This window comes from Carassius auratus, chromosome 20 (genome assembly GCF_003368295.1).
Source record: "Carassius auratus strain Wakin chromosome 20, ASM336829v1, whole genome shotgun sequence".
In the NCBI taxonomy this organism is placed as follows: domain Eukaryota; kingdom Metazoa; phylum Chordata; class Actinopteri; order Cypriniformes; family Cyprinidae; genus Carassius; species Carassius auratus.
The window spans coordinates 1194715-1222467 of record NC_039262.1 but is presented as its reverse complement, the minus strand read 5'-3'; the positions used below and the strand labels follow the sequence as shown (position 1 = coordinate 1222467).

Genomic DNA, 27753 nt, shown 5'->3' with positions numbered 1-27753 from the left:
ACTGTTAGAACTGTCAGTTCCACAACACAGCCAGAGGAAAAAAGAACAAGATCTACACTCGTCTTCCAGACACTCTGCCAGAAGCACACTATTAGGGCAATACTTTTGCAACTCACTCAGCACCGGAGCTTGTCTTTTGGTGCCCGAAAAATGCTAATCAGCTTGCTACCGCCAGTCTCTCTCGTAGGCAAGGTGCAAGAGGTTCATAAACAACCTCCACAGTCTCTTTCTGGAGCCAGAGGAATGGCTCTACGACACCACAGATGGGCTTTGTCTTTCATATCGGACTGAAAAATCAATCTCGTGGATTTCACAGCTAGACTGTCAGAGTTTTTCGACGAATCTTCCACACATCTGATGCCCATAATGCCTTGAGGCCCTTCTCTCTCTGGAACATTCTTCAACGGAGTCTCGCTGTCAGGTCCACACTGAGCTATTTATAAAGAACAGAGGTTTCCAGATTCAGATCCAAAATGACTGTGTAAAGCCTGCAGCAGGTCCATCCCGGGCTCTGACCTTCTGTTCATTGTAAACTGTCCAATTCAGTGAGACCCTGCCGACTTTTTTAAATTAAAAAAAAGACAAAAAGCTGATGGGTATGGGGTAGTTTTGCAAGAAAATACAACATTTTAAAATGATTCCATCTGCTGGGATGACTCATTCTGTTTTGAAGGATTCAAATCCAACAGACACCATGGATGTGCAAAACGACATGCTTTTAAAATCAAATCGCAGGCAAGATCGCTTAAACTAACAGTCCATTTAATGGTCTTTAGAAAGCACTAGTGGGCTTTAAAATGTGTCATTTACTCACCCTCAAGTTGTTTCCAACCTTTATGAGGGTTCTGTTTTTTTTCTGTTGAGCAGAAAAGAAGATATTTTGAAGAATGTTGGTAACTGAACTGTCGTCGGTAGCCATTAACTTCCACAGTATGGAAGTAAATACTATAGAAGTCAATGGCTACTGTCAACTGTTTGATAACCAATATTCTTTTGTGTTCAAATGAAGAAAATGCAACTCATACAGATTTGGAGAGTCAGTAAGCAATGACTGTATAAATTGCTTAGTGTGGACATGATAGTAAGTTGAATATTAAAATGGTTTACTGAGACTGGTTTAGAAATACTTGACTGACCTGCCCAAAGCACTGAGCTCCATTCAACATTACTGGGATGAATTGGAACGCAGATTGTGAGTCTGACCTTATTCATGCTCAAGAATAAAAGGAAGCAAATCCACAGCCATATTGCAACTACTGCTGTCAATAAAAAGTAATTATTTACATGATATTTCAGTTAAAGCAAAACTCATTTTATTATGAGATTTGAAAAAATTCAAAACAGTATTTTAGATAATACTAAAGTGACTTTATAAGTCAGATGTATAAAGAAGACCTTGAATTAAAAAAAAAAAGTATGCAAAACATGAGATTACTAATTCATGGTAATGAATATAGCACTTGTCACTAAATTTAACCTGTGGAATTTACTGTACAACCACTACTTGACATGAGCTTATTTGCAGAAATCAAGAATACAGATCCCGAATGGTGCATTTTGTTTCCTGTTGTCATGTCTTCTGAGTTGAAGCCCTGTTTGTGTGTAACTTCAAAGGATAAAAATAACTGGAGACACAGCTAGAAAGCACTGAAATAATCAATCAAAAATATCAAGTTCTACACTCTGATGAAAAAAATAAGCATTATAATTTTGCACTAATGACCATCCTAATGTAATACAGAAAATTAATTTATCTACATCTGCTGCCAATTCAAATGTGAAATGAGATTAATATAATTTTAATAGCACTGTCTCATCTACATTCTCCACCCCATATTTGTTATCATATGCAACATACATACAGTAGCATATTTAAACACAATCGCAATCAAGTATTCATTGAATTTACACAAAAACAAAAAAAACAAAAAATCCCATGAGTACTGATTGTGATGGATATATATATTACACATATTTTCCATCTATAGTTATATATTACATAAAATTAAGAAAATATTTTTTAGAAATGTATTCAATGGCGACCAACAGAAAATAAACTGCCCGCTGTGTACAATTACTAGCCAACTGGGCTTATATGTCTTTGATGTGGCAACAGATCAAACAAATTAATTTGGGATTGCACCAAAAAGGCACCGGAGCCGTTTGGAACTGCCTTTGAACAAAGACAGAGTGGAAAGACATCTCATGGATCCAAACCCACAAGGCACAGTCAGATCCTGTAATTCATGTTTAATACAGGAGGCGGCACGGGGAAAGTAATTGGTTTGGAAATTCCGTACAGTACATTTACAGCATTGTGTCTCCTGAGGACTTTTGAGGAACGCTATGTGATGATTCCACCAAACATTCCCACCAAAACCCTCCACTTATACAGCACACTAAAACAGTAATGTTTAGCGCAGATAGTACTCGTCTGGAAAATATCCTGCGTAAAACTGTAAAACTGGCTTCAACATTACATTTCTGTGCTTTATCTTCATTGTACATGTTGAATAAAGTTTGACCTCAACACATCAAATTCTCATTGTCTCAGGAACAGTGGCCTCTTTCCTCCATTCAATTCTGATAAAGGAAAAAAAATCCTTTTGAAGAATGTCGAGTTGGTTTTCTATAAAGATATGAACGAAACAGAACGAAGATACGTATTTAAATGTAAGTCTTCAAAATAGGAACCTCATCAATAAAAGATCCCAGACACTCAAGATGTAACACTATCAGACTTATGCACACACATGGTTAGGAGTTTACATTTGCATTATAGCTTCAAGAGTACAATTGCAGCAAGCCAATCTAAAGCTTCTGTAAGACGAAACACGAAATCAGATGCATATAAGGAAAGGAGTTCCTTTTAAATAAAGAAAACACAGACATGAAGGTTGGTCCATGTATAATTAGCAAAGCAGAACACGGAAAGGAAAAACCAAGGCAAACTGCTTATTGTTCTTTCATACATACCAACTTTCCAAATGAGTATCTTCGCAAATAAGAGCTGACCACATGTTATTCTCTACAACACTAATTTGCGTCAAATTACATTTTATGAGAACGGATGTATTTTGTCAGCCTATTTGGAAAAATCCCATTAAAATGAGATTTTATTAAGTGAAAAAGGCCTCTGTGAGCTTGAAACATGAAATAAATTGTATTTTCTAAAAGGTTAATGTAGTTGTTAAAGCCGTTAAAATTGTGGATCTTATTATAAACAATCTTAGACGAGAGGATCGGCTTCATTCAGGTGCCGCCTTATAAACAAATTAAAAACATGGAAAAAAGATTGAAGATCAACACACAGGGCCCATATTTTGACCCTCAAAAATGCCTTCTGCTTTTTTATAATCAACACATGAATAGTAAATTGAGTATTCAAGGCCAGACCACTAAAAAAAAGGAAGCCATTAATATTTCATCTTTATGACTTCTGAAGAGGAGCAGGGTTTTTCGCCTCTTTCCGTTCGAGATTTAAATGGCATAGAGCGATAGATGACAGCACTGGGGACTAATGATTCAAATGCCACTGCCATGTCGTCACTTTTTCTCCTCACTCCCCTGAGAGAAATAAACGAGCGGTAAATATCAAGAGGAAATGAACGCAATTTGTAACTTGTGATGTATAATCCCAGAAGAAGCCAGAACACCATGAATCTCCACTTTCTCATTTGCTTCTTGTTGAATATGTTTACAGGAACGTAACTGAAGCAGGCAGAAACCACAGAGACCGCGTGTTTTTTGACCTTCAACGAATCTCCTTAATGAAGGGTAGCTGCTGTGTTATTAATTACCTGATCGGTGAGCTCGAATTCATCCATGAATTGGCAGAGAGCCTCATCCATTGAGGAGGCACCTCCCATATCACACTGGGTTTTAAGCTTAAATAAAGAAAACCAATGAGACTACCATACCACTATTTTTCAAGTCTTAAGAAGTTTTGTGTGAAAAACTAAAATTTAAATGGGTATTTACTTGTAATATTCCACCTCAAGTGCTTTTGATCACAATTGGATCATTGATTCAGTAAACTGAATCAGTTCAATTCATCAATGAATCATTCAGAGCTAATCTGTGAACTGGGTCAACTGAAAAGATCCAACACGAAAGAACGACTCATTCACAAATTGTTGAAAAAGTTAATCGTTCACTACTTCTCGATAACTTTTATTTTGGTCTGTTCCTCACACAAAACATAATATATTATATGAAGAATAATTTATACAATTAATAACTGGTAAAAATTTAAATTCTGTAAGAATCAGGCTTAAATTTAGAGCGGTATTCACTGATATTAACCTCCAGTGCTATTAATCACTATGACTGGTTAATGATTCAGATCATATGAAACTGAATCAGTTCAATTCATCAATGAATCATTCAGAGATATTTTGTAAACCGGATCAACTGGAAAAGATTCAGCTCTAAAGAGTGATTCATTCACAAATTGGACATCACTTCTTCTCTTAACAGCTATTATTTTGGTCTGTTCCTCACACAAAAATATTAAATGTTTTATACATTTAATAATTAGTAAAAATAGTAATTCGGTTAGAAGCAGGATTAAATTTACTGTGGTTTTCACTGGTAATCTTCAACTCAGATGCTATTGATCTTGTTGCTATTGATACGACTGGATCAATGAACCATTGAATCATCAAAAACGATTTTCAGCTCATAACTTTCTTTTGGTCTGTTCTTCACACAAAAACATTACATGGCCTCAAAACACTACAAGTCATGTGTGATACAAGTCACTTGAAATCTTCCCCATTTATTGTGATTGCATGGAAACAGCAACCACCACAGAGCAACACACTGACAGCGAATTACAACAGTCCTTTCATTTTTGGTTGAACTTTAAGCTCTTATTGCAATTTTCTTTGTAGTGATTACTCTACGAAACCTCATGCTGGGAATTAGCGTTAAACATTTGGCAGTTTATCTGCATAACTCTGAGGGATAATAAAGCAATCTTTTCCAGTGCATTTCTCAAATGAAATCATCTCAGTGACAACACTTCTGTTCAACTTTACAGTAAAGGTTGCAAGTCAACCAGAGTTCACGTCTCCCCGCTGAGCCACCCTTGGCTCAGAGATGCTTTGTTTCCATCATTCATTCATTTTCTGCTTCACACTTGCAGCTGGTAGGCTTTCCCTCGGAATATGCACACTGTAGTACACAACACCCTTGAAATGTGTGAGGGAGAGCTAAAGACTCGACACTCACATTGATATAAACTGCCCCTCACATCATCCTGCCTAAATTTTCCCTCACTTATGTTGTGAAAAATGCATGTTTATTCAGCTATGAGATCTAGCCTTCAAACGAAGCTGCTGATAAATAGGTGCAAAACTATTAAAAACATTGCAATGGCAAAAGTGAATTTGTTTTTAAATGCATAGAAACATGTTGGAAGCAGTTGTGGCCAATTGGATTTGGCACAGGCAAACGTGCAAAAGTGCTTTTCCAGTTCTACAAAACAACTACATTTGCATTTCCTGAAGAAAACACCAGCACTTGCAAAAACAATATAGCATAGTTATTGAAAAGTTTTTGGAAAATTAGTTAGAAACAGAGTGTTATTCCAGATTATTATTCCAGACGTATTTATACAATTAAAGTGAAGTTCTGGTTAACATTGACTTCTAATGAATTTAAACTGCATGAAGTGATCATTATAAAATAAAGTATGAGTTACACACACACACACACACACACACACACACACACACACACACAAACAAACTACTATATTCCAATTCAAATTCTTGGCCATTAATTTAAATATCTCTCTAACAGTGTTTCATATCTGAAGCCACAGTTCTTTATGATTAATTGCCTCATCAGGCTTTTGTGAAAGGTCAATATTTACGGACACAAAGATGAAGACATTTCATCATATGAAAACATGACCGATATCCCTTGAAGACAGAGATAAACATTTTAATCAGAGCCGTGAGGATTTTTCACTCTGCAAGGGCATTACCACACACACACACACACACGCAGCTGCACATTTCCACTGGATTTCTGAAAAATTCATAATAACATCCCTTCTGGTTAAATCCAATCTTGTGCTTCTGTTAAGAGAAAGAAATGTGATATTGCATGGTTGCTAAAGAAATCTATTGGATTTTGTCCTGTACAAAAAGTTCTTGGGTCTTGTGTATAAATGTTATATATACACAAACATGTTTTGTAAGGAATAATTTTTAAGAATTCAAGAGTCAATTACTCCACTTAAGCTACGGATATCAAATCCACATGTCTATTAAACATGTTTATCTCAAGACATTATTCACTTTTTGATCCCTCCTGACTTCCCCAATCAAGTATCCTCCCTGAAGCCACTCTTATTAGTTAGAAAGAAACATTGAAAAGTGATACAGAACTGCAATGGCGTCAACAATCCTGTCACGAAAAATAGAAAATGAATCAACAACCTCAAAACCCCAGTCAACCAATCAGAATCAAGAATTCGACAATGCTGCCCTGTAAACAAACATAATCAGCACAAACGGCTGCTTATGTGCCAAGCACCAGAAAGGCACGAAATTGCTTTTGCCAATAGAAAACACTTGCTTTTCATCAATTTGCGATGTGCAAATGGCTCTGAACAGCGCTGTGAGGTGACCCAGGTTTACCCGTGATTCATGCCTTTAACTGATAATGGAGTAGGAAACAGACTCAAGCTGTGTGCGATGGTTGGCATCTTGCAGGTAATCTCAGAGTAATGTGTCTTGAAATGTAGCATAACTGGGAGAGAGCGTGCAATTTGATCCATTTGGCTATCAGATCATAGTATTTCATATTTTCAACATACAACAGGATATCAACATACAGTGATACTGTATGTGTTTGTGTGTGGTTTTGATCAATTACAGTTTACAATATATTAAAAAAGAAATCAGTTTTTTTTAAATAGTAAAAATATTACATAATATCACTGTCTTTGCTGTATTTTGGATCCGATAAATGAAGTCTTGGTGAGCAGAAGAGACATCTTAAAAATCTCACACAGAAACCTTGTACGTGTACAAGCAAACCAGTCAAAGTTCTGTAAGTCAAACCATGGGATCAATTTCCAGGGATGTTAAATAAAAGATGTTCTGAAAGCACATTGCAATAGATATATAAATAAAAAAAGTTGTAAAGATTATTGCAGTACATTTTACAAGAAACTACTATTTCAGTCTTTCTACTTGTATGTGTTTATGCTTTTCCTTTGTAATTATTTGTGAAATTTACTAGCAATTAAATTAAATTTCTATTTCATAGTGCAGTGATGGCAATCTGAGAAACAAGATTGTGCCATATTGATACACCTTGGTAAATTCAAAGAATACCATGGTACAAGGTCAAATCATTTTTGACACCTTTTATTAGTAATACATATAAATAATTAGTGTATCGCTCAAGTGTGTCTCTCTAATCCAGTGGTTCTCAAACTTTTTGACTCAAAAGCCACCAACTGTCAACAACAATAGACCTGGACAAGGATTTGTAAAAAAAAAACAAAAACAAAAAAAAATATATATATATATACACACTCACACACACACACACACACTCACAAAAACAAAAAACTAACAAAACAATAAATATTTAGAGCCTGTCACAACTCGAAAATTCCTAAAATGTATAAACATGGCAATGGAATTCTAAGGTTTGATTTCATTTGTATGATTTTACTAGGTCTAGAAATCAAATTCTTCACAAAAAGCAGTTGAGATAGTAAATTAAAATAAGAAATATCTTGATTTAAAAAAAAATGCTTTAACAAATTTTAGCCTTGATTTTAAATCATTTCATATCATCTTTCCCCTTAAAAGTTTGCTGAGGCTTCCTTATGGCCCCCTGCTCTAAATAGACTAATAAACTTTCTCAAGCACTCCTGAGTGCTGGATTTATGAAAAAACATTTCTGTCAGCGGCTGTGGATTTGCGGTTACGCTCAGGGGAATAAATAAATAAACAAAGGCATAACAAACAAAATTAATTACAAGACGAGGCGAATAAATAAACTGCCACACCTCTAGTTCAATTAAGAGTCGTTTGTTGGTTCTGAAGTGTCGTTAGTCATGACAGACAGCTCAGGCCTCTTAAAGTTACAGTAGCCGCATTATTAATTGTTCGCTGTGTAGAGTTTATCACAAAAAGACATGTGAGTCGACGCGATGGTCCCTCTCCATCTTGTTAATTAGATGCCGATCTGTCTTGCACACAAAAACAGACTCACAAACATTACACTATAAATCAGCCGCACAAACTCAATCACACGCCTCATACCTGTCAAGGTTAAAAACAAACACGTTTACAGATAAATACACAGCATTGAGAGTCATTAACTACACACACACACTATTTGCCTTATTAGACATCCATGTCATAAGCAAGGAAAGACGAAAGACGTTAGATAAAACCTTCCCTTTCCTTCTCATATCTTTCTGCCTTTTATTTATATCTGAAAAGCATCTATGAGCTTGACCGTGGGCAGAACAACATGGAGACTTTGATGACAGATGACTGAGAAAGTGTCGGTCCCTCAAGACTCTAGCGTGTTCTGATGAGTTTCCTTCAGGCAATAATTAAAGAATGCAGAGGTAAACACATTCCCTCCAGTGCTGGAGACTAACTAACTAAAAGTAGAAATGCTGCTAACTTAAAAGAGAAGTTCTGTCATCATTCACTCGCTCTCATGTCGTTCCAAACCTTTTTTTTTTCAGTGGAAAACAGAAGTTGAAAACATTTTTGTAGAATGCAACTAACATAACAATGTTGTGTAAGCATCCTTCCATGTACACTGCTTTTTAAAAGCTCACCAAAAGTGCATTTATTTGATCCAAAATACAGCAAAAACAGTAATATTGCGATTTAATATTAGAATTTAAAATAACTGTTTTCTATTAGAATATATATACAGTACAGACCAAAAGTTTGGACACACCTTCTCATTCGAAGAGTTTTCTTTATTTTCATGACTATGAAAATTGTAGAGTCACACTGAAGGCATCAAGGACTATTTGATCAAGAAGGAGAGTGATGGGGTGCTGCTCCAGATGACCTGGCCTCCACAGTCACCGGACCTGAACCCAATCAAGATGGTTTAGGGGTGAGCTGGACCGCAGACAGAAGGCAAAAGGGCCAACAAGTGCTAAGCATCTCTCGGGAACTCCTTCAAGACTGTTGGAAGACCATTTCAGGTGACTACCTCTTGAAGCTCATCAAGAGAATGCCAAGAGTGTGCAAAGCAGTAATCAAAGCAAAAGGTGGCTACTTTGAAGCAGGGGCGGAGCGGGGGGGTGGCTAATTGGGCTTAAGCCCTGAATGTTTTGTCAAAAGCCCCGAATCTTTTAGGTTTTTAAAAATAATTTCAACTTTGTTTAATTTCCTCTCAGTCTTTCTGACTGGAGCGGCAAAAAATGAAACAAAAGCACATACCGTGCGTGGTGGCGGACGGTAATGCATCGCGCATCACTCAGCTTGTTTGCCAACTGCCAATAAAAACTAACGAAGAAGAATATAAATCTTCTTCGTCGTTGTCATCAGGGGCTGGCGGGCTATTGTTACTATAGTTACTACTATTGTTACTGGCGGGCTACTGTTTTTCACCAGCTAACCGGCTGAAGTTATGGACATAACAAAGTTTTTTATACGGAACACTAACAATAAACCTCACCGGCCAGAGAGAGATTCAGAAGCAGCGTCAGACGAACCGCGGACAAGTGTTACAGGTTTGTGAATCCGTGACTGTATTGCTGGCTATCTAGAGAGTTAACGTTAGGTGTTATTAAGATAAATTAGCCTAGTTGCTAATAGAGATGGGTGGATGATTTGTCGGATGATTTGTCGGATAATTTGGGGAGCGGGGGCGGGGTTCACTCGTAAAACTGAAACACGTAAACCCGAAACTATCTCAGGGCATGTTTTACAGCTAATCTCGGCACATTAGTGGGATAAGAAGAGACTAATTGAGAAATATAGCGATAAAGAAGATTAGAACTGAACTCTTAAGATTAGTAATGATGTTTACACCAAATTCCAATATTTCCTATGTAGGCTTATAGGCTAACTAAAAAATAGTCAGATAATGGTTGCCTCTTTTTAGTTGCCATGGGTGAAAATGAGTCACCCTTAACATTTTTGGTGTTTTGGATTCACTATAGCTGGAGAACAATTAAATACAAAATAGGTTGTAGGCTCTAGTCTACTGGGTGATTTTTTTTCCCAGAAAGTGTATAGATTTTTAGGCATTCTATTATCTCAAATAGCATCCAAAATAGTGCATTTAGCTGACGTATGGGGGGAAAAAATCTCCCCGGGGGAGTTTGCCCCTGGACCCCCCTAGGTTTGGGCTAAGCCCCGAATGTTTACATTGTCTGCCTCCGCCCCTGCTTTGAAGAACTTAGAATATGACAGATTTTCAGTTGTTTCACACTTTTTTGTTATGTATATAATTCCATATTTTATTCCACATGTGTTAATTCACAGTTGTGATGCCTTTTTTACAATTTACAATTTTATAGTCATGAAAATAAAGAAAACTCTTTGAATGAGAAGGTGTCTCCAAACTTTTGGTCTGTACTGAACTATATATATATATATATATATATATATATATATATATATATATATATATATATATATATATATATATATATATATATATATGAAAGAGAGCTGCATTTCAGTGAATCAATTCATTCAGACAGTTCATGTATATGAATCAGTTCCAAAAGGAATGACTCACTGATTCAAAAAGTTTCACTTTCCGCTTAAACACTGCTGCTTTCAATTTCACCACAATTGTATTTAGCACAATTGCAATTCTGTCATCATAATCATGATTCATTCATTCAAAAAACCCTCAAAGTTTAAAAGTCATAGACACACTGTTCTGAATAAACTATCAAATCTAAAAGTTTATATTGTAAACAAACAGTGGTGTATGATTTAATTTGAAACACTTGCAAGTTGTGAAGCATACTGCAGTAATCTAATTTACAACTTTGAAAAGTCATTTTTTTAAAGTGTAGTAACTTGTAGTGCAGCCAGCTGCTTTAACAAAAGTCTATTTTTTTAGATTAAAAAGTTGTTTTTCTGTACACTAAAACATGCATCAGAGTGGCACGTCAAAGTCTAAGTCAAAGCAGAACTCAGCGGTAAGCATTCAACTGCTGGTGTTCGCCCACAGGGTTAGTGTTAATACAATCTGCATAAAGCTAAAGCATTTGATTAGATACTCACAAAGCTTTCCGGCCACAGAAGTCCCACGGAATTCACTCAAGCGCAAAAGTTCAAAAAAAAAGCTGCGATGTGAGATGACAGTAGCTCTAGTTAGAGATGCCAAGATTTTGTGGTTCTATCGCTCCCTGAAGTGGGCTTCGAGCGAGATAGAGAAAAGCTGGCAAGCCCTTCTGCCGGGAGACTCGACTGATTCAAACCAAGAGAAATTTCCTCTAAAACGACCCCGTGCACCTCCGGCGAGTCGCTACACTACTAACAAACACCTCCTTTTCAGCCATTAATGAGACCTCAAGTGAACAATACCTTCAAAATGTGTAAGTTTTGAGGGTCTGGAACAAAGGTCACGTTGATCATGGCCTTATAAGAGCAGGAGGCTGCGAAAGCCGCATGGCAAGTATGCATGAAATCTAAGTGAAACAGAAGCTAATCTGATTAAGCGGCATGAAGAGTGAAACAACAGTTCATGCTTTTCTCGTTCCTTGAACTAATTCTCCACAATGGCATTCATCTCGACTCAAATAGCAGCTGACAGCTTTTATTTCGTGCCCACATCAGCTCGGGCTTAATTCAGCCCATTGCTCAGAGTTTCTCCTTTGCATAATGAAAGAAAAAATGAGTGAGGAGAAGGAGAGCGGGACCAAATGGAGCAGAATGGAAAAACACTGGAGTGATTCGGATGCAGATTTCATATAGCCTCTACCTTTACGACAGGTGCCATGGCGGACGCGGAGGCTCCCGAGCGCTTGGCGGCGAGGTCGTTACTGGCCGACGTCACGGCGATGGTCACGGGGGTGGGAAGCAGGGACGGGATGACCGGGAGAGGGAGGAGTCCCGGCCGGTTGTTGCCGTTGGCCACAGGGGGCGCAGAGGAGCAGTTGCTGTTGCCCACGCCATTGTGAAGGCTGCTAGCGCGCTCGCGACGCTCCCAAGGGCCTCGGTAGTCTCTCTCAAAGCGGTGGTGGTGTCGTGACATCACTTCCTCTTAGAGGATATGTAGTGCTATCTGCAAGAGAGCACACAGAGAGAGTGATAGCATTGATTATACCCTGTCAAAGCGCAGATAGAAATAGAATGCACCAAACAAATCACGTTACTTGGCAGGTTTGACGTGCAACACAACAAAACTCGCCACAGACATCTCAGTAGCTGCCAGACAGTGGTTAAAAAAAGGATGAATTTTAGACTGCCGTCTATTTTGAGTGTAAAAATAACACATAAGCTTCTAATAACGACAAATAGGCTCGCGTGTGATTCAGCGCAACTCCTTCGTGTGTGGGCGAACTTTTGGAGACTCCCGTGAGTGTAAGATGTGTCATCTTTGGTCACTTTTTAAATGTATAAATAAACAGACTTTAACAAAATAAAAATAAAAATACATGAAAAAATTTACAAAACTTCATAATATAAATTAAAGTTATTAAAAAAATCTGTTAGAATTAAACAAAAACAAATACATAAAAATTGACAGTTTCAAAATACTTCCAGACATGGAATTCGGATCTTTAAATATGAAAAAAAAAAAAAACACCAGAACTAACTTTTTTTGTTGTTGTTTCAAACTACTGTATTCTAACTTACAGAGTAAACTAATTCTAAACCATTTCAACATTTATTGTGTAAAATGATTTCAAACAATTCTCTACACAAATTATGACCATACCTCAGCTGAGCCTTTTATAGATCACTTGGATTTGCATACAGTATGTTTGAGCAATGCATGTTTTCACACACATGATAAATAACCCATCTACTTTTTCTAATCCAGTCTCTGCTAACCTTTACTAGAGGAAAAATTTAGGTTTTATTTACAAGACCCAGAAGAAAAAACACAAGTTTACAGGAAAACTTGCACTCTTCCAGATGACTAAGGGATCCGTCCAACTATCCCGAGTTTTCCTAACGACTAAAATTGTATGGCTCCAAGGCCTCATGATTTTAATTAATCTAATCCGCAGTTTTATTTATTCTTTATTGCTGATAGCAGTGCAGGACACGCTATGAGAAAACAATGAAGCAGCACCGGGTTGGCTTTAGCGCTGCGTTAGCGCCTGTGCTAACCTCGTTTTCCATTATTTGCAGCAGCTTCTTTATCTTGTCGTCGTCCTCCACTGACATCTACATGTAATAACTCTGGAGACCTGAGGTTGGGAGTAGCGTTATTAGTTTCTCTCTGTGTATGTGTGGGAACAGATTAAGCTGTTAGTAAAATAAGCCACTTTTGGCCGTTCTGCTGTTCTGCAACAAATTCAGGATTTATTGCGCTTTGGCTAGCGGTTTTATATTGGAGTCAGCTAAACAAGACAGAAGTGTGGAATGAGGTTTACTAGAGCTGTTGTTCGGTGTTGTGGCTTTCGACCAAAAAAGAGTAAACCGAATATGATAGGAATAATCAGGACATTAATATCAGCTCATTCATTTGGAAAGGAATCATTAGGAATAAAATAATTTTGAGGCAGAAGGAATAGTAAACATTGTTCTAAAATAATCATTAATAAAAAAAAACTCATGAAGTGAAATTGCTTGACAAGCACAGATTTATTTGTCATGTTTCTAATAGTTGCAACCACATGCAGTATTTGTAAATATGAAAATATTGTAAAAAAAATAAAAAAAAATGTCTGTATATTTCCCATGATTCAAGAGATGTAAGGTGCTGCAGATAAAGCATTATAACAGAATAACTCTCTCTACTCTGGTGACAGAGAGAAGCCCTGTGTGACTGCATTTCAAAAACAAATGGGATCTTCAATACATCCCTTATAATTACACTAAACTAAAATCACACACATATGAGTACACACACACACACACACACACACACACAAACACACAGGGTACAGTACCCGCTAATGACACCACCGCCATAATTGCATTCAACATTAAAAGCACCACATTAATTATTCATGCCTTGTAACAGATTGGCACAGTTATATAGATGCCTCTGTCGCTGTGGATTCACACTAGACCCACATGGATCATAAATATTCCATACATGCAATGCACTCAAAAACAGAACAGAAAATGTTCTTTTAGTTTTGGCTTTAAATTAGTGCAAATGTTTGGAACTGTGACGTGAAGTGCATTACTGATGGAGATACTTTTTAGACAAATTTAGCCTTACACTTTTGCCTATTTTATCTCTTTTATTCATGAAATGTAAATCTGCAGGACTACAGTTGGCCTATAGGAAGCTAGCAGTAAAGACAGACATTTTATCTGGAAAGCCTTCCCTTCGGATCCAAATAAAGCATCTGCCCATGTAAAAGCAGCTCCTGCAGCATCTCCTTACACTGACAAACTACAGCAGCTCTGGCTTATTTTCAGTCTGTCGTGCACGCGAAAAAACACTCACATGTGATCCACTGTTGATCCACTGTCCTCTGTGTAAACACATCAATATCTGCAGCCTGATATGAGTCACACGCAGGGTAAAAACTGCTCTAGATAGGCAAGATGCAACTCCAAAATTATTAAATAATAATTAAAAAATAATAATTAATAATTGATTATATTAATAAAAATATATATTAAATAGACAGAAATGTGTAACAGTAATATAAATTATATTAATATAAAAGTTATATAGTGAAATAATACAATTAAAATAACTTTTCTATTATAATATTACAAATAAATATTAATATTAAATGTTACACATATTACTCAGTTTCATGTATTATATATATGTGAGTGAGAGTGTGTGTGTATTGTATGTGTGTGTGTGTGTGTGTGTGTGTGTGTGTGTGTAGAAAATAATATAAAAAGAGAAATGAGATAAATGAGAACCATAAATGAAAGAGGGGTCATTACAGCATAGTACTATACAATATACGGATGTGTAATATTAAAAAATAAAATATACTAAATAAAAAAGTAAAGCAGCGATGGGATTAATTAACCCAAAATACAACTCTAATACACATAGAAGTTCAGGTACTGGCCAACAAATCAAGATCATATCAAAGAAAGGATGAAGGCAGAAAAACTGAGACAGGCCACGGGAGAGAGATAGAGAGCTGGAAAGAAAAAAAAAACAGGAATATACTGGACAGGAAGTGTAGGACAGACAGCAAGAGAGTGAGACGGGGCAGTGAGGAACACAAAACACACAGCAGGATCAGCAGAGTCTGATCAAGCAAATCAGTGCAATTTAACTGATTCCCAAAATAATGAGTCGGTTCATTTGAATGAATCAAACACAAGAGTGCAATCAGTGTAGTGTAATTACACAATGCACTTCAATTAGTCAGTTACTACAGTATACTTCTCATTCCGTGTTCTGTTCCATCTCGTGCACAGCCGTGTCCGCACAACTATCAAAGGCGGACGAGCTCGACGCACAGTACATCTTCATTCACCTCGCGTAATCGCACCGTCCACGCGGTGTCAAAAAAACTGCCTGCACGTGGATGGCGTAAATGACATAATGTGGACGGTGCTCGGATGTTTGAAGTATACTTGACTTTTATCAGTGGCGCATGAGGTTGCGATGATGTAAGTTCAGTTGAAGCCACTAGAAAAAAAGAGAACATCAATGTGAAGATCTTGTTTACATCAAAACTGAAACCAAGCCACATTTTTTAGAGGGACACCGTTGAACTTGGGTCTCGCACAAGAAAGCCACATGTTTAGAAAAGCATGTAAAATTAATGTAAATTCAACTTTATAAAAACACATCTCGAGACTTTATGGTGGGTTTTTGTCCCCCATCCCACTTCCTCTCATGTTTTTAAATAAAAAAAAATTATTCTGAGGAATTGGCTTTCCGACCTTTGTATTTAATTATGCATGCATACATGACACTGTTTTGTTTATAGCTGTTTAGGCAATATAATTATAATTGGTTTATAAACATTATTTTAAATATTATGTATTTTATGCTTTTATTAAACGTGCATTAGTAATATTTTGCTTGATGCACCCTCTTGTGGCTTCAGGAGAGAAGCCAATAGCTTTTCTTCACCCTAACTGAAATTATGCATTTAAAATTCGAATATAATTCAAATTTTGATAATATTTAAGTACAAAATTCGAATTTAGTTTTTCAGCTATTTTGACAGCCCTAAAAATGTGTTTGGTCTGATAAAAAAAGAAACATATTTAATTGGTTTGTCGATAGTGAGCGCGGGAATGTTTGGTTGTTTGCTAAGCATAGTGCTACTGCTTAACATTAGCTGTATTTTTATTATTATTATTATACTAAGCGATCTTGTGTGGCAGTGCCATGGAGCGTTTCTTTAATCAAAAACCCAAAACGTTGGCAGGAGATAGCAGCAGCGATGTAATGTTAGGCGAAAGCAGTTCGTAAGATGTTGATTCAAGTCCCGACAGTGCAGAGGCTAGTCGTTCCAGTTGCCAAGGCCTCAAACAAGGGTCAGGAGTTGAGAAACACAACCGAATTATCTTAAAAACCTTTCCTGCATATGATTTCTCATGCAAAAAAAGATCATTCAACCACTCCTGGTAAAGAAGCAGAGATTGACTGCATCCAGACCAGACGGATCCAGACCAGTAAAGAAATCACAACTTTAATCAATGCAATAGATACTACTTCTCATCAGATATCGATGTCGTCGAGTTCCTTGCAGTGAACCTTTTAGAAGTGACAACGATGCTTTTGATTATTTTTGTCCTTATTTGAATATACTTTTATGAAAGTGCTGTGTTGGTCAAGATAGCGCAGACTATCCCACATAATGCTAGGTATGCTAGTTTCGAATACATACAGCACCACCAGTGAAATTCAACCGATTCCCAAATGATCGGATCCCAAAATCTGTCATTTTTCAGTGAATCAAACACATACAGCACAACAAATGCAACATAAACCATAACTGATCAAATGTCTCCAGTGACTTCAGTGCTACACATCAGATTCTGAAAAAGCCAACTACTCTACAGAGTCCGTTCTTTTTAGTGAATCAAACACGTACAAGCACAACCAGTGCAATACAACCTATTCCCAAACTAAAGGCTACTCTGATGAGTCCATTCTTTTAGTGAATCAAACACATAAAGCCAAAAAAAGTACAAACATCTGATTTATGAATGAATCAAGAGGAATCTGTTATTTTTATTTAATTGAATATGTACATTCAAACAAATGCAAAACAACCGATTCCTGAACTAATTTTTCTAGAGAGTCAGTTTCTTTTAGTGAATCGAACATATAGAAGACAACCAGTGCAATAGAACCAACTTCCCAAAAAATTACTCTAGTGAGTCAGATTTTTAGTGAATCAAATAAATAGCAGCCCTACACGAAAGATTCCCAAAAGTAATGACTTTCTCAGTTCTTTTTGGTGAATTAAATCAACAACAGATTGCAAACAGTATACTACAGAACAATTGTGAATCAAAAACATTTGTGAATCAAACACACTGGTATAGAGTGATATCTGAATGACCAAATGAACAAATAAGCACATACAATACTGATAAGCAAAGCTAATTTATTCATCAAAAGTCTGTGCAAACATTAAAAATGAAATATTTTATTTCATTAAAAAGAACAGTACTAAAAGAATGGTTAATTGAAATGGAAGGAACCCAGAAACATCAACAGAAATCGGAAATGCAACTAAAAGATGTCACAATTCCCATGCTACAGTAGATACAGTAATGTGAGACTGACAACGAGAGTCAGACTGAGAGAATGAAAGCAGCATGAGATAGAGAGAGAGAGAGAGAGAGAGAGAGAGAGAGAGAGAGAGAGACGGGCCGAACCTCAACACTTGACACCCCTGCTCTGTCAGTACTGCTCCTGTCATCTGCTGCTCCATCTCTCTCTCTCTCTCTCTCTCTCTCTCTCTCTTTCAGATGCTGGGGGATTGTGAAAGGGAAGCACAGAGCGCTACAGATTTTTAGGAAAAGAAACCCTTGAAACCGCTCCCTTCAAAGCAGCGAATCCTGACATGAGACGAGCCGAGGATGTTCTTCAACAGACGGCAGAGCACAGCTTGACGAGTCCTGAGCTTTGCGTTCCCTGCAAGCCCAAAACCCAAACAATAGGTACACATTAAAAAAATCCAAGATTTACTGATACAGTCGCACGCGCGTGATTCACTACTGCCAGCTACGCTAGAACAACACAAGGCACCGTGAGTGAATCTGAAATAATCGCAGAGCCTGTCGGTACAGAAACAGCCAGGGGCGGCCGATGAAGACTCGCTTTAATTCCCGGTCTCACGCTGAGGTAAGCGGTACTCTTTGGAGAGAGAGAAATCCACTGATTCTGATCATTCACACTGTAGCTCTGACAGCCCCGAGATTCACTCCGCGCAGCTATTTTTAGAAGAACTTGGAAAGGCCACAGAGCAGGAGCAACTTAATTGAAGCGTGAGAGGAAAAATAAACTATGCGGTACAATAAAGAAAAACAAAAAGAACGAGAGGGAGGGAGGAAGGGACAAACACAGCGATATAAACATCACCTGCCTGCCTTTATTGATGAACACTACGGCTGTCAATTAAAAACACTGATTACCTGGGATTTATTAATGCTATTTATTATGCTCCCCTGATGCAGATAGATTCCATAATTTAGAATATTAAAACAAATTCAATATTGAAGAAAACTGCTTCATTCAAATGATTGGTTGCAAAAAGGTTTAGGTTTAAAAATGTGATTTTCTGATGGATTTAGTGCTTTTATTACTTTTTAAATTAGATTTTATTACGAGTCCTTCTGACCAATCTGAACAACTGATGGAGAAGGGCTTTGTTCAGTGTGGTGACAAAGAAGCTATTGGTCACTCTAGTTGAGCTCCTCGATCATATGTGGAGATAGGAGAAACCTACAGAAGGACAAACATCACACCAACGCTTCACTGATCTGTACTTTATGGCGGTGTGGCCAAACTCAATCCTCTCCTCAGTGAAGACACATGAAAACACACTTGGAATTTGCAAAACAGCACCTAAAGGACCCTCAGACTGTGAGAAACTATTATCTGCTCTGATGAACCTCAATTCCAAGCATCATATTTGAAGGACACCAGCTGGTTTCCTAACCAGAAGGAAACCTGCTTATCACCTGCAGAGTAGCATCCCAAAAGTAAAGTGTGCTGGTAGCAGCCTCGTGCTTTACAGCAGCAGGGACTGAGGGACACATCCAAGTAGAAGAAGCGCTCAATGCACCAACATATTGAGATAGACTTAATGAAAACCTAGTCCAAAGCATTCAGAAGCTTAACAGGACAATGACCCTTAACACACAGAAAGAGTAGCTTATAGACAACTCTGTGAATGTCTCTGAGTGGCCCAGACACAGCCTGAGCTTGAACCCAATCAGATATTTCTGGAGAAACTTGGAAATGTGTGTCTGCCCCCATCCAACCTGACAGAGCTTGAGAGGTGAAGAGGCGAAGAGAAGAATGGCAGATAATAGCCAAATTATGATGAGAAAAGCTTGTCACATCAAACACACACACACAAAAAGACTTGAGACTGTAAAGGTGCTTCAGCTAAATATTTAGTGTAGGATATGAATGCTTATGCAATGTACTTAAAAAAAATTACTTACAACAATTTGGGTTTTGCTTTGTCAATATGGCGCATAGAGTGTAGACTGATGTAAAAAAAAAAAAAAAATTAATTTAAAGCAGTTTAATATAAGGCAGCAACATAAAAAATGTATATCTCCACAAAAATATTAAGCAGCACAACTGTTTAATAATAATGAAAAGAAGAAGAAGAAGAAGAAGGGCCACATGACACAGAAGACTGGAGTAATGATGCTGAAAATTCAGCTTTGCATCACAGAAGTAAATTATATTTTAAATCGTAATAACATTTTACAATATTACAGATTTTACTGTATTTTTACTCAAATAAATGCAGCCTTGGTGAGCAAAAGAGGCTTTTCCCAGCAAATAATCACGGATAATCATGATTAAATAACTAAATTAATTTTTAATCGATTGACAGCCCTAATAAAAATCATCGTCACTCAAACAGAAGTGACACTTGCACTTGGGCACAGACAGACAGACCGTCACAGTTTTACATCCACTTTGGATTGATTCACACACACAATCATGACCCGACGGGGTCATTTTAATCAAAATTACACCAGACTCTGTAAAGAGCCCCATTACGGGATGTTAGGAGTGCAATAAATTTGATTGACTTCCTGTCAAGCAGCATTCCACTTCCAAATAATGAAAGACAGAAAGAATGGCCTTGTATAAATCCGTATCATCTCCTGTGAGCCGAACCGGTGTTGGTTTAAGTTGGTTACTCGCTCTCTGTAAACAACCAAATGAACCAAAGTGACGTTTGACAGACACACTAACACATGCCAGGATCGCCGGGCTGAAAATCATCAGATTCTGACACTGACTGAACGTGCAAGCAAGGACAATCTGCAGATGTGTAATGTGCTGGCATCGGTTGTGAACGTCTAGATATTCAGTTCCTCCCAAGGCACTGGGGGCAGCTGCGTATCAGAGATTATCCTATATGGGAAAAATAAACTGCGTCATAAAACTGATAGTAACGCAATTGGATGAACCACGCGAGAGGACGGAGTAAAATAGTGCATATGCACACACCTTTGAGCGCACAATCACATCAGTTCAGTATTGATTCTATTCTCGTGTGGCTCAAGTTACGGGCTGAAGATTGGTTCAGTGTCATTTTTATGACTAATACATTTATTTATCGGTGCCTTGCTTTGCAATAATACCATTACTCTATAGTTAAAGAAGAAAATAGTCACCATCTACTCACCATCATGCTGTTTTGTTTCACCTCAGATCAAATCTATGAAGAATATACTTAATCCTACTTAGCTTTTTGGGAGTTAGACAAAACATCTAAACTTAAAAAAGCAAATCATACAGATTTGGAACGTTATCACTTTAAGATGTAATACTCAACTGAGTACATGCCAGCATTGGGTCTTGTTTAACTTTCCATTTGGTCTAAAATCTGAGCAGAAAAATAATCTTTATCAGCCTCCCAAGAATTCTTGCTTTGTTGTTGTTGTTTGTCCTGTTAAAGATGCAAAATGCTGTGTGTTTTCAAAGGACTCACGCAGGAGGGCAAGCATCGGTTATTGGAACACATCAAGACAAAATGAGCTCTGCATTTTGAAATCTCTGCAAATGGCACTCCTTATTAATATTTATAAATCTCACTGAAATAAATAAAAACATCGTCGAAGCAGGAATAAAGAAAGAAATCAAACAACAGCAGGGTTGATGAAAGTACAGCCCCAAAACCTTAAAAACACACACACACACACACACAAAAACTACAACACATCCGATTCATGCATAAAGCAAAGTTTGTAAAAACACAACGTTTGCCTGTTTTTCTCTAACTTTGTTTGGGAAAACTCACATTATTATCAATAAATCAGGCAGACATGTTCCAACAGGCGAATGCAAACTTTAAATTCTACTTTTTTAAAAGGAAAGATCTGCAAAGAGCAGTCAGACAAATCAAACTCTCTCCCCAATGTAAGAGTCTGTCATCATCAGAACACAGTCAGAGACAATGCAAAGAACACACAGACACATATGCAATCTTCTGCATGCTTTAAAGAGACATTGATTTTTAAAGGTATAGTGACATCATAAAAAAGTAGTAGTAGAGGCAAGCATTTATTTAACTTATTTTATTTTAAAAAACAATTATCTAAATTGTTATTATAATAATTGAATATTTATTATTTAATATATTATAATAATGTATTTTTTACATATTCATTTATTCATTCATTCATTCATTCCTTTTTATTTTTTCATGTTTACTTATTCATTTTTATTCGTTTATTCACTTATTTATTTTTTGCAATGTAAAGCTTTTTTATTGAGTCGTGACTAACTAGCAGTAATAGTAGAAGCAGCATTCATTTGAAATAAAAATTATTGATTTATTATTATTATTATTGTAAAAAAAAATCATTATTATTATTATATTTAATATAAGTTAATAATTTTATATATTATAAAAAACTGTATTTATTTATTAATTCTTCTTTTTTATTTAATTAATTAATTTATTATTTATTTATTTTTTGCAGTGTAAAGCTTTTTTATCCATGCCAATATGATTTCTGAGTTGTGAATCTTGATATGGGTGGGGGGAGGGTTTGGAGGGAATCAAAGCATTATTCTCTCTACTAAATAGCTTAATTGTCACTTCAAGGCAAACATTTGTTCTGCGCTGAGACAAATCTTTCATGAGCGATAACAAAAGAGTCACTGGCCACTCGAGCTGCCCAACCGGTAAATCCAGCGACATAAAAAAGACCTTTATGCTTTCAGATTCCCAAATTACGTTTGATCCCAACTGCCAGAGCGGTGCAGTACAGAGCTAATGACTGCAGCCACACATCTTGAAAATGTGTGCCCGGTGTCAGCTCAAATCCCTGAAAAATCTGCTCGAACATGTAAAACTGTGTGCTGTAACATGTCCGTGTGGTGTAACAGACTCGACCGAGATGTCAATTCATAGCTCATTCGGTCAAATCACACTGGACATGGCTGTCTGCTTCAGTTAGTTAGGCAGAAACACACTGCTCTGTAAAACTGAATCCCAGTGCTGGGGAATCGCTAACTAAATCTTTCAACTTAAATATATATTCTGTGCACTACATTCACTGTATGCTCTTTGCAAAATGAAAATAGCAACATGTTACTGTATATTTTTAAGTAGCAATAAAGCCCCTGACTCATTTTAGCAAACTGTATCATTTGCATGATTCATTTCAATGCACTGATTAAAAAAAAAACTGATTCAACCAATTCATTTGAATCATTATTGAGCAGTATTCCTGCACATGTATCTCAACCCTACATCTAAAACTCATTGTGATATGTTTTTATAAGCTATCAGACATACTATATTTACCCTAATGTTGATAACACAGCCAAAAAACAAAACCTCTGGTTGGGTGACCACCATGTTTTTGTTTGTAGGTCAATGCATGGTCAGTTCAGTTGTTTAATGCAAAATGTATTGTTTATTTATTTTTTATTAGGGTAGCTTGGTTAGATTTATGCATTTACACAATTACAGTCAAAATGCAACATTCTGGTCAGTTTGATGAAATATTACTTTTTACCATTCAGGAATAACATGCACCAATGAATCATGCACAAAAAGATCATGCATTAAAAAGGTATTCTAATCTCATGTTGGCTTAAAATGACAAGTGCCTTGTCAGTCATCTAGCCATGGCTTCAGAGTAGCTTTCCCTACACAGCCGCTCACACACAAACACACAGACGAACAGCAAAAGCCCCGCGCTTCCATTCAGCGCTTAATATCTCTATGAGCACACAGGCTTTTTAGTGCTGTAAAGGCAGCGAGGAGAAAGCTCAGATTAATTGCCCGGGAGATTCTCCAGCCAAGCCACTGTTGCAAAGAATAGCAGCCATTGTGATGTAAAAAGTGAAGAGACGCAGAAAAAAACTCTACTCTTCAATGTATGAAAGGCCCAGCTGGTAGAATATTTGCTGTCATATGAGCAGAGGAGACTTGAATATGACTTGACAGAGTGAGCGAGAGAGTCGGAGTGCGTGTGTGCGTCTGAATGAATGCGTGCACGCTATTTAGCCCCACTCGGAGCTCCTAATGCATCCTGGGATATATTATGTGGTACATTTTGAAGGCTGTGTAATTAAATGAACACATGAACAGAGGAAGATGGGCATTATGAAGTGAACCGTAGCTCTCTGCGGTGGTAGATGGGAGGAGAGAGAGAAAAACAGAGCTTTATTTTAGGAGCACGTCTGCTTTCCCACAGGCCTCGCTCTCGGCCTGCAGCTGGGCACCGACGGCACAAACCACATGAGCCCCTGCGGCTGAAGCCAGGTGATTGCTATAAAAGAGAGCAACGGAGAGTAATATAAAGATAAGGAAGGGGAAGGAAGACTGGGAGAAATGCTAGAAACGCCAAGGTCATTGCTCCCAGGTAACACATAGAGCGATAAAATACATACAGGACCTTGAAAACACCGCCAGTCAGTCTGGATAAAAGCACCTGACGAATGCATACTTTCAAATAATGCAAGCATTGATAAGGCAGAGACTGTAGGATAAAAAAAAAAAAAGCTAATTTCTCACAAAGCAAGCACTTTCTTGATTTGGCAAACTGAGGTGAACTTTATGCACCTTGAACAGACTTGCCATACATACATACTTAAATAAATAAATATACTTATAGTAATAAGAATAAGAATAAATACTAATGGAAAACAAATAAATACCACTATTGGCAAATCAATCAATCAATCAGCCAGTCAATGTTTTAAATATATGTAAACATTTAATAAATAATTTACATCAACATAAACAAAAATAAATAAAAATAAAAATTAATATGTTAATATTTAATGAATAAATTAATAACAATAACAAAATAGTAAATAAATAAATAAATGCCACTAATGGCATGTCATTCAATAAATTATATTTGATCACTCACTCACTCATCCATTCATTCATATGTAAACATTTAATAATTCATCATCACCATCAAAATCACAATGTTGACTCCACTTCACTTGGAAAATAACTTCTGTAAAAGGAAAAATTCCTATGAAAGCCTTATTTGCAAAAGGCGACTGCCAATGATGCCATAAAGCCTTTGCATCTTCTCATTCTGTGTGTTACACTTTATAAGCAGAATCAACAACATAAGCAAAACAAACAAACTGTGGAAAAGAACCTACAAGAAATCGAACTCCGTTTTGGACAAAACAAACAAACCACTTGTGAAAACACCATACAGAACTCTATACCTTTTCCTCAATGGCCTACAGGACTTCAACTAGTCCAAAACTGTACATAATTACAGCAGAGAGCAGGTAGAGGGGGAATATGTCTGGAAATATAGCAGAAAAGCAACATCATATGTCAATGAAATCCAAAAAGACAGCTGCTGCCGCAGAGCTGTACTTTTGTCAGATAGCAGCTTGAGTCTTGATGCCAAGCAGAGCACATCCTCATACAAATTGGGTGTAGCCACATCCATGCAAACAGTCTGCACCAATCTCGTGTCAAATCTCATGGGGTTGCAATGAATCAAACCCACAGTACCTCCTCAGCAAAATACAAGATCAGCCATAACGTGCAAGGGGGCAAAAATCCCATTACAAAGGTCGGAAACATCACTCTTGTCTGGCATCAGTCCATTTATAGGCCCAATGGTTCCTTTTCTGAAATTAAAATCAGTTGCTTAGGATCATGAATCACATTCTGTTCCGCCCAATTAATATTCACTCTAGAATGCAAATTAGACTTTTTTCACTAGGTCTCCAAATAATAATTCACAGGAAAAACTAACTAACTCAGTAGCGGGGCAGTAAGTCTGGGTGTGGTATGATGGCCCTGCGTGAACTTAGAAATAAACTACTCACCAGCTCCTTGATTTACAACCCGATATGATGTTAGCTTCCTTTCTGCTCTCAACTGCATCAGGATTGTGGATTCATGTGGCATGACTAAGGCTCTGTCCTAAATGGCACCCTAAGCCCTAGTAACCTTCCTCTGACACCACACTATAATAATGTAATGGTTTAAATGTCAAGTAAAAGTCTGCATCTAGGGAGCCAAGTTAGTAAACTCCCTTCAGAATCTTCAGAATTTGCAATTTCACAAGTGTACATGAAGTGTGCCATTTGGGACAGGACCATCCATGCTCTTGAGACAATTCTGGATTCAGAATTGAGAATGTACTTTTAATTTTAATGAAGTTTCTAAATTTGAATTGGTGAAGCAGGATTTGATTTGGCAAGCAGAATTAAATAAGTTGAAACCATGGTTCCCTGAGAGGGAACGAGACACTGCGCCCCCTAAGGGAAACATTTGGGAATGCAGTCTGCATAACTGGTGTCTGAAGCACATGCGAAACAATGCCAATCTATTGTGTCCACCTGGCACATTACGTCATAGGTGGGGTGCCCTGAAGTATAAAAGGGCACATGCTGAATACGCCATCCACTTAGCTGTCTGAAGGAGATGTAAAAAGACAGCCCAGAGCATGACAAGTGTGTGCAGTGTCTCCTTCTCTCTCGGGGAACCATGATTACATGTGTAACCCATGACATTCCCCTTCTAGGGAACCCCACACTGCACCCCCTATGCCGCAAATTGAAATCCAACTATCCAACTAAATCCAACGTGTCAAGGCGCATGCCTGTCCGCTTGGTAGGGACCAAGCACCAAGGAAGCGACAGATGTACACTAAGCCTTTCCTCAGAAAGGGACCATGCCACTGCGCTCACACAACATGGCAGAAATAGGGAACACGATAAGATCAAGGGGAACATCCCACCCAAGTTAAAAGCACAACTATCATCAAATAGCCATGCTATGTGAGCCATATAAGCCTAGACTCACAAGACCACTGAAGAGACTAAACTAAAAAGCCTCTAGAGGAGCTCAAAGATAGCTACTTAAATCCAGAAAGGGGAAACAGCTGCTGAGCTAGAACACAACTATCCTTAGATAATTATTTCCTAAAGGTCTTATGAAGGCTTGTAGACCAGAATAACCATACACAGCTAGCCTAGATAGCCAGGCTATCTGCAAAGCTGGCCATACCACAGGGAGTGGGCAATCTACGTACAACCCTAGCAGGGGAGATAGCGCTGTCTAGGCAAGGGCTCAAGACACCGCTACTTAAAACCATAGGCAGTGGAGCAATCACTGATCTATCACATAGCTATCCTTGGATAGCTAGGCTCTAGGAAAGGGGATCACTCCAGTAGAGGGCTCCAGCAGCATATCAAAGCGATTACCGTGAGTTGGGTTAAAATGTGCTGTGGCAACAGCAAACCAGACCACGAAACACAAATGCTTTGTCCTGCATCCCTCGGGAATAGTAACAAATGCGAGGAGAGCCTAGATCTCATGACTCATCACAATGAGCGTGTAACTCTCAACGTACGAGCTCTTTCTTTCAACGTACGTACGTTTTCCCAATGCGAAAGTAGAATATGCCCTCAAGTATTGGAATCTAAATACGGGGGCACATATTGCATATTGCACATATATCAGACGCTTTACACTGTATTGATAACACAAAAGAGCATCTTAACCCCGTGAGTCCTGCGATCCAAGGTTTCGCCATGCCATCACTTGATGTCAAACGAGAGTGTCACAATGAGAGTGTTCAGAGTCCTTGAGCCTAGAATGCGCAAGCTCCAGACCAAGACACATGACGCATAGAACGTGTGTCCTTAACCTGCGAATCCCGCGATCCAAGTCCTCGTCCTGCCTCGGCAGCAGCGGGACCCAAATGGTGAGACGCAAATGCTCGTCACTTATCATTCAAGCGGACAAATCGATATATCAGAAAGAAGGACAGACAGAACAGAGGGGAAAAACAAACAGCATAATCAAAGAAAAACAGACAGAAAGAACAGACAAACACAAAGAACAAAAGACAGACAGAAAGAACAGAAATGAAGATTGACAAATAAACAGAAAAAACAACAGAATGAACGAACTAAGGAACTACAGAACGAACAAGAGACAGA

General features: G+C 37.7%; 1 pseudogene; it reads right to left on the bottom strand.

Moving 5' to 3' along the window:
- Window positions 1-27753, bottom strand: part of LOC113120478 (kelch-like protein 29) — a 255212-nt pseudogene that overhangs the window by 153097 nt on the left and 74362 nt on the right.